At 46.8% G+C, this 15,922-nt stretch overlaps 1 protein-coding gene across 5 annotated transcripts in view; it reads left to right on the top strand.

Moving 5' to 3' along the window:
* ASTN2 (astrotactin 2) overlaps positions 1-15,922 on the top strand; it is an 813,615-nt gene that overhangs the window by 582,589 nt on the left and 215,104 nt on the right. The gene's annotated exons all lie outside the window — the stretch shown is intronic.

Here is a 15,922-nt window from a genome sequence, read left to right on the forward strand (position 1 = left end):
TTGCTTTTGTTTTTGTTTTAGGTGTGGTTGTTAATAACTGTGAGTTTGCTGTCATTTTTACTGTTCATATTTTTTATCTTCTTTTTCTTAGATAAACCCCTTTAACATTTCATATAGTAGTGGCTTGGTGATGATGAACTCCTTTAACTTGACCTTATCTGAGAAGTACTTTATTTGCCCTTCCATCCTAAATGAAAGCTTTGGTGGACAGAGCAATCTTGGATGCAGCTACTTGCCTTTCATGACTTGGAATACTTCCTTCCAGCCCCTTCTTGCCTGTAAGGTCTCTTTTGAGAAATCAGCTGACAGTCTTATGGGAACTCCTTTGTAGGTAACTGTACCCTTTTCTCTTGCTGCTTCTAAGGTTCTCTCCTTCTGTTTAATCTTGGGTAATGTAATTATGATGTGCCTTGGTGTGTTCCTCCTTGGGTCCAGCTTCTTTGGGACTCTCTGAGCTTCCTGGACTTCCTGGAACTCTATTTCCTTCACCAAATTAGGGAAGTTCTTCATTGTTTGTTCAAATAAGTTTTCAATTTTTTGCTCTTCCTCTTCTCCTTCTGGTACCTCTATAATTCAGATGTTGGAATGTTTAAAGATCTCCTGGAGGTTCCTAAACCTCTCCTCAGTTTTTTGAATTCTTGTTTCTTCATTATATTGTGGTTGAATGTTTATTTTTTCCTTCTGGTCCAAACTGTTGATTTGAGTCCTGGTGTCCTTCCCTTCACTGTTGGTTCCCTGTACATTTTCCTTTGTTTCTCTTAGCATAGCCTTCAGTTTTTCAACTAATTTTTGACCAAATTCAACCAATTCTGTGAGCTTCCTGATTACCAGTGTTTTGAACTGTGCATCTGATAGGTTGGCTATCTCTTCATCATTTAGTTGTATTATTTCTGGAGCTTTGATCTGTTCTTTCATTTGGGCCATTTTTTTTTTTCTTGGCGTGCCTGTTATGTAAAGGTGCGGAGCCTTAGGTGTTCACCAGGGTGGGGTAACGCTGGTGGCTGCACTGTGACGCTGTATGTGGGGGAGGGGTCTGATAGGGAGCAGTGGTGCTTGTTCCACTCTCTGCCGGATTTCAGTCCCTCCCTCCACTACCCACAATCAAATTGGGCCCTTGTGTTGCTGCTTCCCGGGTGGGTGGTTTGTGTGCATTCTAGGCCCCTGTGGGTCTCTCCAACAAACTCTCCTGTGAGGGTGAGAGTTTCTCCTGCTGCCGCCTCAACCCCCACAGGTGTTTTCAGTCAGTGGTTCCCCATGCTGGAACTCTGGGGTGCACAGTCAGTGGCTGGGTCTACCAGCTGCTGCCTCACTGGCCAGCTGCAGCTTCGCCCACCCCACTCCACAATCCACCACCTCGCTGGGTCCTCCTCCAACCTCTGCCTTGCTACGAGTCCTCTCCACCCGGCTCCACCCCTCCTACAGGTCTAGATGAATGTGTCTTCTTTATCTCCTTGGTTGTCAGACTTCCATACAGTTCAATTTTCTGTCCGTTCTGGTTGATTTTTGTTTTTAAATTGTTGTTGTCCTTCTTTTGGTTCTGCGAGGAGGCACAGTGTGTCTACCTATGCCTCCATCTTCTAGTTGCCTATCTTTTTCATGAAGAAATTGAATATGGAAGATGAGGGATGTGTGTCTGTGAAGGATTGTTTATTCTGGTGTGTGTGTGAGAGAGAGAGAGAGAAAAAGAGAGGCAGAGATAGAGAGGGACAGACAGACAGAGACAGAGACAGACAGAGACGGACTGAGGAAGATAGGAAGAAACAAAAACAGAGAGGCAAATGGGATAAACACAGGGAAACCCACAAAGAGAAATCTCCAAAGAGAAATGGAGAGACAGAGAACTTGGCACAGAGCAAGTGTATGCAGTTAATGTGCCCTTTTCAGGTGTAGAGACACGTGGTCCCGGTGAAGGGACATTCTCCATGTGAAGGTTGCAGCGCTCTTGAGTTTAGATTGGGGGAGGCCACAGTACAGAACTGTCCCTCAGATAGATGCCTGCTGCCACCTTTAAAAGATGTTTTATCTCTGTTATAATTTCCCAAAACTGTCCAAGAGAATGAATTTTTGTATTTCCATTTGCATTACAATGCACTTTTGAATGTCAGCTGCAACATTTCTAGACTACTCTTGAAAGGAATTTTGGCTGCTTGAAAGGCAGCCAGTGGGGTTGGGGTGGGGAGAGGAGAAAGGAAGAAGGGAAAAATGTAGTCAAATGTCACTTCTTTTGTGAGGACAGGTGTGGCCAAGGGGGCTGATGTGAGCCAGAGAACTCTCCTGGGCATTCAGTTTCCCGAGGGAACTTGCTTCAAAGACAGCAACCATACATGAAAGGAATGGGTCTGGAGCTGAGCCCTGCATGGGTGCTGATTTATTTCCCCCGGGACTTCCCCACCCAGGGCAGTCTTCACATCCCATGTGCTTGACCTTTCATTACCATCTGATGGAGCTGACTACTTCCAGCTTGAGGCATGGTACAGGTTTGCTCTGTGGTTCCCAATCTTCCTGATTGTCTGCCTCCGCTCCTACCTGTTCCTTCTCTGTTGCTTATGCAACTTCATCCTCCTCCCACAAACAGTGTGGTTTCACAGGCCCCTTCCTTGAGGCCCCTCTTCCTGGACTGCATTCTCTCTGTGGGGAATCTCAGCCGTGCTCTCTGGTACTGTCCCTCCACACATGACTCCCACTTCTCACCTCCGCCTCCCAGCTGTCCTCTGATATTTGCCGTCACGCCAGCTCCCCTGCCTGCCCCCCTGAACGCTGCCCCACACTATGCAGTCCTTTCCCAGTGTTATGAAAAGCAGCATCCTGCTCAAAGGCAGAACCAGACAAGGGCCAGACACCTAGGAACCTAGGAGTGCTTCTCAACATCTTCCTCTCCCTCGCTCCTCCCAGTTCCAAACCACCCCAAGTCTTCTCAGTTTTAATTCCCCAATAGCTCTGGAAGGTGCCCACTTCTTACCACCTAGATGCTGCCACCCTGTCCCAAGCGGACTTCATGTTTTGCCTGGACTCCAGTACTGGCCTCCTACGAGTCTCCCTGTATCCACTATTGTCCCCCATCAGTCCAAATCACACAACAGCCTTGGGATCAGCCAGGGTCCTCCCATGAGACAGAACCAAAGGATAGGTAGGTAAGTAGGTAGGCAGGTAGATAGGTAGATAGATAGATAGAGATTATATAAAATATTGATATATAGCATATATATGGTATATTCATATATATGATTTATGTATTAAATATATATTATACATATGTATTTGGCTCTGTATGTATATGGAGAGAGAGGGAGATTTATTATGAGGAATTGGCTCATGTGATTATGAAAACTGAGAAGTTCCAAGCCAAGATCCGCTCAGCTGACTGGAGACCCATGGCATAAGCTCCAGTTACAAAGCTAGCAGCTTGAGACCCAAGGCCCAATGTTTCAGTTTGAGTCCAAAGAAAAGGAAAGACCGATGTCCCAACTTCACACAGTCAGGCATAAGGAGCTCCTTCTTAGTCCCAGGAGGGCAGCCTTGTTCTATCCAGGCCTTCAATTGATCTGATGAGGCCCACGCACATTAGGGAGAGCAGTCTGCTTCATTAAGTCTGCTGATGACCCCTCACAGATACACCCAGAATAATGCTTGACTAATATCTAGACATTGCATGGCACGGTCAAGTTCACACATAAAAGCAACTGTCACCAGACGTCTCTAAAACATTGGTGTGTTTCATCATGCCACTCCTTGGATGAAAACTCCAGGGTGCCTTGTCATTGCCCTCGAGGCTGATTTCCAAACTCCTCCCCACGGCCCTCTCAGGTCTGACGTGTCCCCAGCCAACCTCTCCAGCCCCACCTGCACTCACTCTCTGTCTTCCGGTCACACTGAGCTTCACGGCCCTTAACTAGAACTACCGGTCAGAGATCTCAACCTGGCTGTGTTTGTCCACGCAGGGCCCCAGGGCGGTGGTCGGGGTGGCCCTCCCCTCACCCCTCGGCTCCTGTGTAGGTGCTTGTAGGGTCACCCTAGCTCTAGGGCAGTGTTTTTTCATGCAAAGGGCAGGTATTCCAGAGATTAAATGTGAGCTGGACATTCTCTAGCCTGCAGCACGCCAGAGGAGAGAGCCAACTTATTTCTCCCCAGAACTATGCAAAAAGACGATACAGGATGTGGTTCATTTAACACAAATAGGCCCGTGAGAGTGTCATTTCTACCAGATGAAATTACCAGAAAAAGCATTTGTTCTCCGGTTTAGATTGAGTCCATCTGGAACGGAACACCCTCGTCTTTTTCCTATCGGTGCGAACCAAGAATAATAATCCTTCGCGTGTGCTTAGCACAGTGCCTCTTACAAAGCACTTCCACGTACATCAGCTCATCCCATTTCCTCCTCACAACAAGCCTGCAGGCAGGCGTTCTTGTCTGCCTCTCACACTTGCGGAAACTGAGGCTCAGAACAGTGAGAGGAGTTGTGGGCGTTTACCCTGGGGAACTTGGCAGAGCAGGGATTTGAACCCAGGTTGCCTTAATCACAAAGACTGTGTCTGTCCAACAGTAAGCCACAGCAGACTCAGAGAACCCTTTAGAAGTTGGCATCCGGCCCAAGGGAACTGTCTGCACTTCCGAGAAAAGACTCAGAGTTTAGACCCTCAGCTCGGACAGGGGTTGAGATACTCTCTTTGCTCATGGGTACCCCTCGGCTCAACTTGCTTCTCTGTCCTAACTTTGGGGCAGCATTGTGAGGGAAAGCAAAGTCTTAACGTGGCAGAGCTGGAAGAGGCCTCAACAATCATCAGCCAGGCCTGAGCTCCCCTTTCCATGCCGCTTTCCGTGATGGCGACTGCCTGAAACACTACACTGACAGAGGTTCCGGGTCAGCACCAAGCTTGGGGGAAAGAATGCAGAGGCCCCTTAGCCATGTCTGTTCTGGGTGTGAGCGCAAGGAATAGTGACTCATGGGTAAAGTGTTTCCCATCCCCGTCTAGGCTAGACATTCCCCTTCTACAGATGGGAATGTTGAGGTGGGTTTCAGTAATCAATTAGAACCTGCATTTCTTTGCAAAGGAGGAAATGTAATCACTAGCTCCAAGCAAGGTTTGGTCTTGCCCCTCCTGAAAACTCAGAGCAAATGCAGACTCCAGGTTGCCAAAGCCCCTCACATTCTCATAGATGGCAGAGCCGTGGATGGTTGGACTGCCCATTTTCACATTTCCAGGCACACAAACACACACACAAAGATAGTGGGCCCTGGAACCTCACAGATTCACACTGTGTGTTTAAATGTCACAGGTTCATTTTATGTGGATTATTTTTCAATAAATACTATGAATATATTTTTTCTTCCTAATTATTTTAATAACATTTTCTTTTCTCTAGTTTACTTTATTGTAAGAATACAGTACCTATTATATATGTGTGTGTGTATATGTATATATATAATACAAAATATGTGTTAACTGACTGTTACGTTATCAGTAAGGCTTTGGGCCAACAACGGCTGTCAGCAGTTACATTTGCGGGGAGCCAAAGTCATGCGCACACAGACATCCAGTGCCCTTAACCCCTGGGCTGTTCAAGGGCCAACTGTACATCACTACTGAAGCACTGGAGACCATCCCCATTGTCCTGTTACTTCGGGGGAGCAGTAAGAGATGGACATTTTGTAGATGGATGACCCTGATTCCACTTAGGCTGGCCCAAACCACACTTGTTCCCCGTCAGAGTCCCACTCCCAGGAGGTGACGCAGAGGCTGAGGGAGCAGGATTGTTGGACCCTTCAGTCTTGTACTAACAAGGTGGACTTTCCCTGGAGATGAATACGGAGCTTTTGTCCTCTTTTGATCTCTCTCTGCCTTCAGCCCCTGAGTGAGAGCACAGTGGTCCACAGGGAACACGGGTACACAGATGGAAGCTTTTGCCTTCCCCAGCTCATTATCAGTAGGGCAAACCGACCAGCCTGAGAGCAGCCTCACTCATCACGCGACAGGGTGCTTTCCCTCTCCCTCTGCCTCTCGTGTCCTCCTGCATCCCTTCCCACCCATCCGTCATTCCACAACAGTGCTTGAACCCCCATGTATGTCAGGTCCTATATCCGGTGCTGAGGATGCCAAAGTGAATGAGACACACTCTCTGCTCTTGAGGAGCTCAGTCAAGTGGGAAAGGTTTTCAACAGGGGAACAGTCACATATGAGCCTTTTGATAACAGCTGTGACGGAAGAGGAAAGCGTAAGGTGTAAGTCTGTATGTGAAGGGTCAGAAGTGGAGGAGGGAAGGCTGGGAGATGGGCCCTGAGGCACCTAGAGTGGGCTGGGGATTTCCCTGGAGGAGAGATTAGTCCAAGCACAGGCCCCTGCCAGTGGGGGCATTTGCCAGCTGGAGGTCTGGGCAGGCTTCCGGGGGATGAGATGCAAAGCTGGGTGTGTGGGGAAGCCTGGCGAATGCAGCCCTCTCAGACCTTTGGCAGTTACCCTGAGGGCTGCTGTTGTCATCCGTGTTAGAACTTTGCTTGTGTTTGAGCCTTTGTCTCCCAGGTACTTAGAGAGACTGCCATTGTCGCTGTCCACTGCCGAGAGCTCAGGAACAGGACCTCCAAATGTCGGAAATAGTGAAAACAAGGGGCCAGATTGAGAGGGGAATAGTTGAAAAGACATCTGGACCTTCCGGGGTTGTTATGAAGGTGGTGGGAGATCCTGTGATTAATTGATAGGAGGAGCTTAACACAAGTCAGCCTTTGCTGCCTGCTCCTTACCGAAGGTCTACCTTTCAACATGGAGCAACCCACAGATCAGCTGCTCCATTCGCCAAGTGCGTGGCTTTAGGTTAACCGAGCATCAGTTTGTTCATCTTTAAATGGGTATAGTAGTGCTTGCCTCGCAGTCTTGTTTTGAGAATTAAATGAAACCCTATTTCTAAGGTGAGTATCATGGCTTCTGGCACATAAGCAATGCTCAGGAAATGCTACCTATTATTATTATCAGTTACTGTGAAACACTCTTAAGTCAGCGATGATTATTATTTCTATTGCTTTTCCAAAACAAAAAGCCTGATGATGTAGCGCTTGCCAGTCCTGAGTGCAGCGGGCTAAGATACAAGCCCTCTTCCCTCCAGAACTGAAGCCACGGCTGTTTCTCCCTGGCTAACCTGCCGGGTCGTGAACTGAGCCACGCCGGCACCCGGAGATGGGAGTGCAAGTCACGTCATCAGAAAGCACGGCCTGCAGTCCAGCAGTGGGGACAGGAGAGCACGTTTGCATGGCTGAATTCCAAGCCTGAGTTGTGGTCACGAAGAACGTGTAGTGGTGTGTGTGGGTGTGTGTGTGTGTGTGAGAGTGTTGAAGGAGGGGTAAAAGGAGAGGCAACAATGACTGACTTATATTGAGTTCCTACTGTAGGCCAATTAATCACATGACCCCGGTTGTCTTCATAGCAACCCTATGAGGCCAAGAGAACTGTTCCCAGCTTCCAAATGAGAAAAAGTCATCTTCTCAGGGTCACATGGCTGGTGACAGGCAGAGGCAGGATTCTGTCCCAGGACTGTCTTACTCTGAAGTCCACATGCCCTCCTGTCTCCTTGTAACAATAGGCTGTGTACTGGGAACTGCCACACGCCGGGAGGTACCCTGGGCCCTTCTCACACACACCACCTCATCTCATCCTCCCCACACCCCTCTCATCTGGTAGCTGAGGCCTAGGAAGCTGAGGCTCAGGATGGGGTAGGATATGTAATTCAAAGGCATAAAGATATTCTCCCTTGCCTTCCCTTTCTTCCATCTTTTCTTCCTCCAGTACTCTCCCCATCTACATTTTGGTATTACTTAACCACAGTGGGCACTCCAAAAAGAGCTCTCTGTGAGAGGCATTTCTCTTTCCCCTGAACTGATCGGAAGTCCTTGGTCAGGAAGAGTAAAGAAGCAGGCAGATCCGCATGACTCTAGCCTATATGATGTGGGCCAGCTGGCTCCAGATTCTTGTTTCCTAGCAACACTGTGGCTGTGGGTCAGGGTGCAGGCTCTGAGCCAGGCCTTAGACATTGACTTGACCATTGACCCATTGGGGTGGAGCTGGCCTTGATTGTCTTCATCTGACACACCAGTCCTAGACCCCAGGGGTTGCTCCTTAGGGTCCTTGGGGGTCTGTCCTTCTCTTTTCTCCCATTCCACAGGTGCCCAGGTAGATGGGAGGCTCCTTTCGGAGATCTTGGTCCAAGAAGTCCCTAAGGTCTAGGGCACCAGAATCATTGGAACTTACAACAAGAAAGATCCCTAATTTACTGTATCTATTAATTTAGTAGCAAAATAGAGCTCCAGGGAGAATAAGCAATTTATTCAAAGAAAGCTTTTACAGTGAAAGGATTAGAACTCAAATTAGCTCCCTCTCTTCCCTCCCTCATCCAGGAAAATGTGTTGAAAGGCTATTTGGGACCATGTGTCCAAAGGTATCTCTTTTTTGCCTGTAACAGTTTTACTGAGATACATTGATACCACATAATCAAAGGCATCCTTTTGAGCCTTGTCTTCCAGTGGTGACTTTGCACCAAGACAAAAAATTTGATTGAGTTTTCCAGAAGGGAACACATCATTTAATCATTCTATAGGTGAGAAGATTCTCTAAGGAAAATGCCATCTGAGGGATGCGCTCCTCCCACCTTTCATCCACATCCTATGTTGTGTTGCAGCTCCAGTCAGTGATTCAGGGAGGCAGCTGGTGGGAGGAGCAGGAGGTGGCATAACCAGCTGGTGCAAAATGCGACCCAAAGTGTTCATCTGTGTCAACATATGAGCTACGCTGCCCCCCTGCCCTGGTTTGAGCCAGCAACAATTTTAGTGCCTGCTTATGTTTGGGGTACTGTGCTAGGTGTTGTAGATGCAACACTAAACTAAATGTCACGTGGCCTTCACAGAGCTGTCGAGTCTTGGAGAGGGGTGGGTATGAAGGTTATCACAATGCAATACGTAAATGCTGGAAGGAAGACACCCGAAGTGTGACGTGGCCACCTGACTTGAACTGTGTGGTGGGTCAGGAAACCCATCTCAGAAAACCTGGAGGAGGTTATATTCAGTAAACAGAGATGGATAGAGAGAGGGAAAGTGATTCTGGTAGCAAGAAAAGTACGTACAATGAGTCCTAAAAAGAGGGAGGGAAATGTGGATTGAGCAGATTGCCAGAGAAGGAGGAAGCAGTGTTGAGATAAACCTAGAAAGATAATTAGCCAGGCACCAAATCCCACAGATGTGTGGACCATGTTGAGGAATGTGTCCTTTTACTAGAAGCAGTTTCAGGCCATTTAAAGGTTTTAGGTATTATTAGCATTTGCATTTTAGAATTTGACTCTGGCTGATGTGTGATAGGCCTTGATTTGGGAAGGGAGGAAGTGTATACAGGGTGCTAGATTAGGGTTGGGAAGATCAGTTAAGCAGTGGTAGCGGTGTTTTTCAGGAGAAGAACAAAGAGCCGCTTATATTTTAATAGTTGTGAGGATGAAGAAAAGAATAAATGCATGTGAAAAAATATTAAGTTGCTAGTTTGATGGGAACGCCATGATTGAATGGTGGGAGATGAGAGGTGAGGGAAATGATTAGAGATGGGGACAAGGTTTCTGGCTAACGTGCCTGAGCCAATGCTGCTGTTCCTTTAAGTGGAACAAAAGAAGAACAGCGGGTGTTGGAGAGTGGAGTTCGGTTTTAAATATGCTGAGTGTAAGGTCTCTCAGGGATGTCTTCATGTAACACAGCAGCTCACAATTGGCACATTACTTGGCCATATAAAGTAAGCAGTTGGATACACAAACACACACACACATACACACTGTGGATTTGGGACCTGGTTGTGTATATAACTGAAGTCGTGGCAGAGAACAGTATTGTCCAGAATAAAAATAAAGTTCCCCTTTCACAACTCGTATCCTTAGGGAGCTACTTCTCTCCTGCCACGCCCGCTATTGTTTCTGAGGTTTTATTTAGAGAGGCATTAAGGTCACTCAGAGTCTGCCCCTACGGCTCCTTTGGGGCCAGCCTTCACTTGAGTAAAATGCTCTGGGACAGTGCAGAATAGGCCTTGTGCATACAAGTAGGCTGGAATTAATATCTCCCGTTTCACTGAGGAGAAAAACGGGCCCATTAGGCCAGAGTCTCCAGAGCAGAAGGGGATAGCAGAGACTTGCAGGGTTTTTGCTGTATCATTTGTCCCTTTCATTTAGCTAGCAATTAATTCGCCTTCTGTGGAGGGTCCAGGGCCTGTGCGCCCACGTGTAGGTGTCTGTTCTTGCAGGGTGTCCATCAGAGCCAGTTTCGTTCTCCCAGATCCAGCCCCCCAGTCCTGGACCGGGTGAGGTGTGGTGCATGCCTGCTCCCTGTGCCCGCCCTTTCAGCCATGCTATTTTTCATTTAACTTTATTTCTAACACTTTTACAGAATCATTAAATCTGTCAAGCATGTTTCAGATCCTTGGGCCTGAGAGATGTACTATCCTTTTTAAGTGTAAATATTAAATGCCATTTCATAAAAACGCATGGTTTTATTCATGAGGTTGCTCAGAAATGAAATTTGCACCGTTTTCATCTATCATATTATGATGTTGGTTTCGATGTTTAACTCTGAACGTTTGTTGTCACTGACATCGCGAGATGGGCTTCCATCTAATATGTGGCTCAGATGATGAAACTGATGATGCCACACACATTGAGAAGATATGAAAAGATGTATCACTGTCATAATGAAGTTTGCCAGGGAGGGCAGAGGTCCCAGAAGGGCTGGGGAGAGCAGGGAGAGGAGCCTGGCTTGGCTCTTGTGGAACGGCTGGGGGACAGAGTGGGGCTGGGGTGGGTTCCCCCATGCTGGCTGGCTGCGGCTTGCACGGTTTGAACCTCTCTCTCAGGCATCGAAGGTGAGAGCACCTAGGCTTTCTTAGCAGCTTGTCAGGATGCGGGCTGAAGCAGGGTGCGTAGTGGGGCTTGAAAGCTGTCAGCAGGCAAACGTCAACAAGAGTCAGAATCTCGATTACAATTCACCCTGAACGTTCGATCACTGAGACATGCCAGGTCTCATTTGACTGAACTTGAACTTGTTCAATAGGCTGTCATGTGACTCGATGAGGCCTGCAGCCTGAGGGTGGTAAGGGATGGAACTTCCCCTCGGTTGTACAAGAGCCCAGTGTCGTGTGTTTTGAGGAGTGAAACGATGCTCCGGTCACTGTCAATAATGTCTGCAGGGGGGTAAGGTGTGTCTTCATGCAGCCTTTCCCTGTGGCTCCCCCATGTGTAGAGACAGGTGTCACCTCGATTGATGTTTTTGGTGTCTGTAGACAAGAGGTTCCCAGAGCTCTTCACCCCAAAGCAGCAGCCATGGTTGGGGAATGGTTGCTGCCATTGACCTGACCCGTGAGCGGGTGGGTCATTGGCAATGGCCCAAGAGTGCGTAGCATGTGCAGAGCGGCTGACTGTTGCCCAGGGCACGCAGGGTGACGTTTGCCCCAGTGTGCTGACTCGTAGGCTCTGTCCCATCCTCAGGAATGTCCCAGTCAAGGACTGCTAAGCAGCAGCGCTCCAGCAAACGCCACCGCATACGGTAGTGATGCCACCTCTGAAGTATACAAACTCCCCTTGTTCACTTGGTTGATTGAAAGGGACTCCCCAGATAGCCAAGGGACCTGGGAAAGGAGGCGCCTTCACCAGCACTGTGGCATCTGGCAAAGGACCAAGGGTGAGGTAATATTCCCTGTTATAGATGGGAGATGCCACGGGGCCTAGATTTGGCTCTTTCCGGCAGCAGGAGGCCTCAATGGCTGTGCTGAGTGTTCAGGGCGCTGCTTCCATGGTCCAAGGCATGCTAGGCAGCTGGGTATGTCAGCCTGGTATGCAGCCAGCAGTTACACTCTAATGGTATCTATGTAGTGTGGAGCTGAGGAGTGCAGCTTCTTGCCCCAGAAGCCCATGGGCAAATAATGGCTCGCATGTGTGGTCCAGGACCCCAGGAGGCATGAGAGGACATTGCTAAAGACTCTGCAGTGAAGGAGTCTCCGGGTGGCTCTAATTGGAGTTTCTGCTGCATTGCAATTTGGGCAGATTCTAGAGCCTTCTCTTGCACAGGATCCCAGTCAAGTTGGGCCACTTTGTGAGTAACAGCATGAATGGCTTAAAGTTGGGTTTTTTTAAATTTTTAATTTTTTAAATGTTTTTTTCTTTTTTAAAAAATTTTATTGTTGTTCAAGTACAGTTTTCTGCCTTTTTCCCCCACCCCAGCCCAACCCTCCAGCCCTCCCCACCTTCCTCCTATTCCCACCCCCACCCTGTTATTGTCCATGTGTCCTTTATAATTGTTCCTACAAACCCTTCACCCTTTTCCCCTGAAATTCCCTCCCCTCTCTCCTCTGGTCACTGTCAGCCTGTTCTCAGTTTCAGTGTCTTTGGTTATACTCTGCTTGTTTGTTTTGTTGATTATGTTCCTGTTAAAGGTGAGATCATATGGTATTTGTCTTTCACCGCCTGGCTTATTTCACTTAGCATAATGCTCTCCAGTTCTATCCATGCTGTTGCAAAGGGTAGGAGCTCCTTCTCTCTTTCTGCTGCATAGAATTCCATTGTGTAAATGTACCATAGTTTTTTGATCCACTCATTTACTGATGGCCACCTAGGTTGTTTCCAGCACTTGGCTATTGTAAATTGTGCTGCTATGAACATTGGGGTGCACAGGTTCTTCTGGATTGGTGTTTCAGGGTTCTTAGGATATAATCCTAGCAGTGGAATTGCAGGGTCAAAAAACGGATGAATAGACTTAAAGTTTGTTTAAGAAACATGTTGTCACCAGACCCCAAAAGGCTTAAAAGAAGCTGGGCTTGTTTTAACATTGAAGATGCTGATTTTTGACAATCATGGAAGGAATGGTCCTCAGCTAAATGTTTACGAATTCCACCAAGGTGGCGGGGCCTTGTACTGTCTGTGAGGCAGTGGCCCATCCCTTTCGGAGCTCTTTTGTGTGAGTATGTCCTCAACGAGTGTGTCACATGAATCTGTGTAGAAGGGTAGTGGTAGAGGTGATGTCCTTACCGTGCTCCTGGAGAAGCTGGATGCGGGTGAGATCTTGTCTGTGCAGACTGCGTGTGAAGGCATAACTGTTGAGGTGCTCATGGGTAGCCAAGGAAATGGGTACCGTGTGCCTTTGAAGAAAAAGGCAAACTGTGGCTGAGAGGTTGGCGAACTGGGAATGAGTGTAACATATTAGCTAAATCTATGACTGCGAAGTCTTGACCAGTTGTTGATGGGATGGAATTAGTACTTTCAATATTAAGTATGGGAACCTTAATGGGTGGGACCTCAGCTTTATTAGGTTGCATATCCATCATGAGACATCATTCAATCTTCCCTGGTTTAAGCACAGGCTAAATTGGGCTATGAAATTATAAAATGGAGGGGATAAGCACTTTTTTCCTAGGTCTTTTATATGGATTTCAAACCTCAGAGGCCCTTGTTAAACTGGGCCATATTAACCTTGTTAAGTAATGGGAGGAGAAGGTCCATGTGGTCCCATTTTGGCAAGCCAATTGTGACAGGAACTTAATTCAACTTTAACTTATTATTGACTGGGTCAGAGCGTTCATATCCACTATGGGGTATTTTAGGGTAATGGGTGCTGTAGCTATGGGCATATTAGGCAAGGCAGTAGTTACAATGATTAAGGTGAGGCATATCTATTCATCCTCCTTACATGTCCTGAAGTGTCTTCAGTAACTCACTTTGTGTTTTAGGGGGCAATGGTGGATTTTGAAAGTTCTCAGCATCAAATACAGAAAAAGGGAATAAGACTCTGTTCCCAAACCGTATCGAGGTTACAAGACTCATTTGACTTAGGCTTTTGAGGGGAAGCAACTTGATATTATTTCAGGATTTTTAAAAGGCAGGAAATTTATTTCCAAGACAAATGTCATCAGGTATTCCCATAAGGAGATAGGTTACAATATGGGGGGGAGGGTGCATTTCCAAACTACACCTTCTCCCTCCACCTCGGCCCACTCAGGTCTCCAGGGAGATTTTTATCTGCACCCTGCCAGCACCATGAAAATGAACCCTTATGGAGCCATGGCTGCTGATGGGAGTCATACATACGGCTTAGGGCAGGAAGAAGGGAAACACTGGCAATAGTAGTTAAAGGAGGGGTTGTGGACAAATGGATCACTTTAAACCCTGCAATGCCCCCTCATCCTTAGGTGGTTTGAACTTCCTACTGGTACCAACTTCTCACTTTTCCTTAAAGTTACTGGTGTACCTTTATTCATGAGATTCCCTGTACTTGCAAGGCCCTTCAGCAGCCAGGTCCTCTCAGCTAGAAGCAGTCTTTTCTCACACACTTGGTTCTCCATTTCTGTCTTGTATCATATTGGTATTGCTTTTTCACACACCTTCTCTCTCCAGCCAGACCACAAGCTCCCTGACTGCAGGATTCATGGTTGGTTCATCTTTTCACTCATTACTCATATAATTACTGCTAATAATAATAAATACTAGATGTCTTGTACATGTTTAATGAGTAAATGAATCAAGGAATGAATGGAATCTCAGATCTTCACATTCTGTGGAGACAATGGCATTATAACCAGGTAAACTGAGTCAATGGCCAAAGCAAATTCTTGGTTGTATCAGTATAGGAAAGACATGCATTTGACTCAGACCCACACTCACAGAAACTCCTCATGTTTTTAATCAGGATTTCAGTGAGTTACTAAATGATTTTCCTTTGAGGGAAATGGACAATTTTTCCTCACCAGATCCGTGTAACCCTTCTGTCACAGAAATGTGGGTAACCTTGAGATACATGTAGTTTACTAGAAGAAGATTTTACCGCTACTGAAAGTTCATGAAATGTCTGCAAGTCTGCTACTTATACCCACTATTTCTTCAGAATAATGCAGCAAATAGTATAATGTTACTAACGAGGAAATTGAGGCTAGGGGGCTAAATGACTTCGTGATCATGCTAATAAGTAGCGGAACCAGGACTAAACTCAGAACGTTAGCAAACTTTGGCTTTCTAATTGGGTCAAATTGCAGACCTCTCTGTCAGGTGTGTGTGTGTGTGTGTGTGTGTGTGTGTGTGTGTGTGTGTTTCCTCTTCCTGTATTCATGTTTTCTTTTTCTTTTGTTGGTTACTGGATATGGTTTGATGGGTGGGGGTGGGGGGAGAGGCAGGTGGGGGGTTGGGCAGAGGGCGGGGGGAGTTTTCTTTACCCTGCTCATATTTATAAGTTTCTTCCTCCGGAGAATTGCAAAAATTTTAAGCTACCATATGTTATATTACCTCTAACCTAACCATGAGCTTTATGGCTTATTTTAATTGTTGTAATCGTTTGAGTTAATGAATGTTGACCTGAAGGAAAAAGTCCTTTTATGCTGGTATCTAGCCATTTACAGAAATAGCTAAACATGCGTATTTCAGTGTTTAAATACTTTAATGAAGTAATGAGCCTTTAGGTTTTATGTGGAGCCTTCTATGATACATTGTTGAGAATGAGCTTGGCCTCTGCCCCTCCAGCAACCCCACTCTTCCTCCAATAGACTTCCAAATTAAGAAGCCAGGCAGTGCAGTTGCACCACCAATGCAAATCAGAAACCTCCCAGGAGGTTAAACTGAAAAATCTGCATTAGCTCCCCAGGAGAAGGAAGCCTCTGCCCCATACAACGGAAGTCCCATTTTCTGAGCACCTCAGGAAATTTTCTGAATAGGTACTTTTACATACACCATCCCATTATCTTTTAGTTCTTGCAACAACCCTTTAAAATATAAGCTACCATTTCATTTTACCAGCTGAGCAAACTGTAGCTCGACAGAGTGACAATGGCTAGTAAGTGACCCAAGGTCACATTAGTTGGGGTAGAGTAAGCAACTGGACCTGGGTGGGGCTGCCGGGGTCCTTCTGCTACTGTAATGTAAACACAACAAAATCACAGCAAGG

This window comes from Desmodus rotundus, chromosome 1 (genome assembly GCF_022682495.2).
Source record: "Desmodus rotundus isolate HL8 chromosome 1, HLdesRot8A.1, whole genome shotgun sequence".
Taxonomy (NCBI): Eukaryota; Metazoa; Chordata; class Mammalia; order Chiroptera; family Phyllostomidae; genus Desmodus; species Desmodus rotundus.